This window comes from Zingiber officinale, chromosome 9A, assembly GCF_018446385.1.
Source record: "Zingiber officinale cultivar Zhangliang chromosome 9A, Zo_v1.1, whole genome shotgun sequence".
Taxonomy (NCBI): domain Eukaryota; kingdom Viridiplantae; phylum Streptophyta; class Magnoliopsida; order Zingiberales; family Zingiberaceae; genus Zingiber; species Zingiber officinale.
The window spans coordinates 68,502,775-68,506,032 of record NC_056002.1 but is presented as its reverse complement, the minus strand read 5'-3'; the positions used below and the strand labels follow the sequence as shown (position 1 = coordinate 68,506,032).

Here is a 3,258-nt window from a genome sequence, read left to right as displayed (position 1 = left end):
AGGATTTGAACTCTAGACCTCCAGGCTTAAGTACTAGAGTTTATGAATCCTGGTAACAAAGTGAGATCACTCACTTTGTTACCAAGATTCATAAACTCTAGTACTTAAGCCTGGAGGTCTAGAGTTCGAATCCTGGGGGAGGCAAAAATCTACTGACTAGGGGTGGAAAGTCCTAGTGAGTAACGGCACGGTCAAGGGTCATCGGTCGACGACATGAGAGGTCGCCAAATGGGCCGACGACATAAGGGTCGTCGACGACATGAGAGGTCGCCAAATGGGTCGCCAAATGGGCCAAGAGGGCCGGGTCGTTACAAAGAAGGAGGCACCCCTTTTTGCTTTGCATTCTTTGGTGGTAGACTGCTTGGAAAGGAAGAAGAGGTTTGGGTGTTTTATCTTGGTAGATCGTCGCCCACACGACGTCCAAGAAGAGGAGAGGAATACAACAGAAGTTCAAGAGGTCTTAGCATACGAGGAAAGGTACAACTAGTTATTATTCCGGAGCGCAATTAGTTTGTTTTTCTTTGTATGGATCCTGAACACCAACACAAGAGGCCAGCGATCTTGTGCTTCGATCAAGGTGTGCTTTGATCAATCAAGAACTTTCTTGATTGATCAAACACATGTCTGATCAAGCATGTGAGTTGCTAGGAAAGGTTCTGTGCTCGTATAAATTTTTGTACAGGAGATTTACACCGAACTAAATTTCCAGCGCCAACAATTGGTATCAGAGCAAGTTTTCTGCCTCTGAGTGTTTGGTTTTCGGTTAAATTATGCACTATTTATATATAATTTAGGCAGGATAATAGTAGAATATGCAAAATAGATTAACTCTGTGGTTGTAGGTATTCTTGTTCCAACTATTATGGCATATTGTGTCTGTATGTGATTTGAACCCTCGGGCATGTCGAGGGTATTTTGTGTGTGCATGATTGTAATTATTAAATACAGCTGAAGCTATATTAGTTTATTTTAGATTTTGTTCGATATAGATTACATGTACATTCTTTCGTGGAATATAGGATCGATAAATGTAATTTTTTATTTCTTATTGTTGCGGCTTGCTATGTGTGGTGCTACCTTGAGGACCGGAGGCGTGGCGAAGAAGGAAGAAAGATAGACGTGATGACATAAACCCTAGGGCCGACGGCTAGGTTTTCTCCTCCTCACCTGGCTAGGGTTGGCGACGACTAGGGTTGGTGGCATACGGAGGGCAGCGATGGATGAGACCATAATAGTTGAAAATTTATTTTCATATTTATTGCCTTTATATGTTGTGTTTGTGTGCATGTGTGATGTGTGTACATGTTAAAATTCCTTAATTTTAAATAACTAAGTGGGAGAGGATTTTCATATTTCTACGGTCTCCATTACTGGTTTGTAAGTGATGCATTCAAACTTGCGCGTTGGCTTTGAGTGCCTTCCTCCACATCGGATGAGCTTGTTTGCGGATCACTAGATCAAACTTCCTCTATAGATGATTATAGGAAATTATCTAAGTTTGTGTAATCTTCTCCATCTGAAGGGGCATAATTCTAATTAATGGACTAAGTATCAAGTAATGGTATACACTTAGGCGCATTTAATAGTATCCTCCCCATCGGAGTCACTGCTATTATTTATGTGACCGAAGATAAACCAACTATTAATTTTATTTGTCATAAAGTTAGGTTGACAAGATAATAAAATTAATGGGTAAATCTCCTCTTACAAATGTTTAAATTAGTATACGTTCATACTATCGTGGCATATGAAATTCACAATATTTTAAGATGTTAGTGAATTTAAACTATATTATTCAAGGAATCAATATTATTTTAAATTATAAAGTTTTGACCAAATATTTTATGATTCTCAGGATTTCAAAATGACTTTCAATCCTCTTGCTGTTATTTTAAAAGAAAATAAACTTACTAGTCCCAATTATATTGATTGGAAATGAAACTTGAAAATTATCTTAACTGCTGAAGGATACAAGTTCGTACTTTTTGAGGTCTGTCCTAATGTGCCTGATAGCGATTCTAGTGAAGAGGAGATTGACAGATATAGGAAATGGGTCAAGGCAGATGAGATGGCACGGTGTTACATTTTGGCTTCTATGTCAAATGTGCTGCAACATCAGCATCAGCCCATGCCTACTGCCTATGACATGATGCACAATCTCAAAGAACTCTTTAGACACCAGAATCGGGCTGCCAGGCAGGAGGCTATGAGAAACCTGATGACGACTACCATGATTGAGGGGACACCCGTGAGGGATCATATCCTCAAAATGATGGCTCACTTGAACGAGATATGAAATTACCCTTACCATTCTACAACTAGAATAAAATTTAGTTAGCATATGATACGACCAACCCACTATTGGAAGCCACAGGTGTGATGCTCACTGTTGCCCACATTTCCATCTCCTACTAACCTAACAACCAAATCACATAAATCCATCAATTACCCTATAACAAAATACAAGATCAACTCTTAACCTTACCTTAACTCCATGTCAACAACCCCTTCTCCAATGTTTCACTGCCCGACAACATTTCCTTGCAGTGAACGCCCACTGTTCTAGCAACAACACCTCAAATAGATCCCTACACTGAAACTCTATCTCTGATCAGCTAACCTCCCATATTTAATCCTCATCGGAGCAACACTGATCAGTCGCATAGTTAATCTCAACATCAAAGTATGAAATCAATCCATGTTAATCAATATTGAGCTTGACTTACCCGTATACCATATCCAAGATCTCTCCTAGATGGAATCAGGTTGTCGCTGCGGCAATGAGCTAGGGCAGAGGATAGGGCGACACCGGCACAAACAAAGGAGACAAGAGCACAAAGCATTTCATCAAACACCTGTCATGCATCACCTCAAACAGTCCACCTCTTGGCCAAAACAATCACCTGAGAGGATTACTGAGAGGGCAATGATCGGACGAACTCAACGATCAGAGGAGGAGAAGGTATCTCGGCTAGCGGTGGAGAACGGGAGAAGAGTATTGGGCATGCAACTCTCAAGTGGCGTTCGGGTGGCGCTCAACAGCTTGGAGCAATCCGTTGGACTCGATCCCAGCGATGGTTGCCAGGGCTCGAGATGGCAAACAAGCGGTAATGGGAGGCGACAATGTACAAGACGAGGACGTTGGTGGCTCGTAGCGCTTGACGCCAATGTCTCACAGTCAGGGTGGCACGGCGACACGAGAGGGAATCGGCGGAGGAAGAGAGGGATCAGGGATGAAGAATAAGAAGATTAGGTTTT

At 41.6% G+C, this 3,258-nt stretch overlaps 1 long non-coding RNA gene across 1 annotated transcript; it reads right to left on the bottom strand.

Moving 5' to 3' along the window:
* Nucleotides 1-2,350: 2,350 nt before the first annotated feature.
* Nucleotides 2,351-2,872, bottom strand: LOC122021292. The gene is made up of 3 exons (XR_006122498.1): nucleotides 2,727-2,872; nucleotides 2,486-2,650; nucleotides 2,351-2,416 (listed from the first exon to the last, which is right to left on the bottom strand). It is a non-coding gene; the product is annotated as an uncharacterized LOC122021292 (long non-coding RNA).
* Between the last annotated feature and the right edge of the window lie 386 nt (nucleotides 2,873-3,258).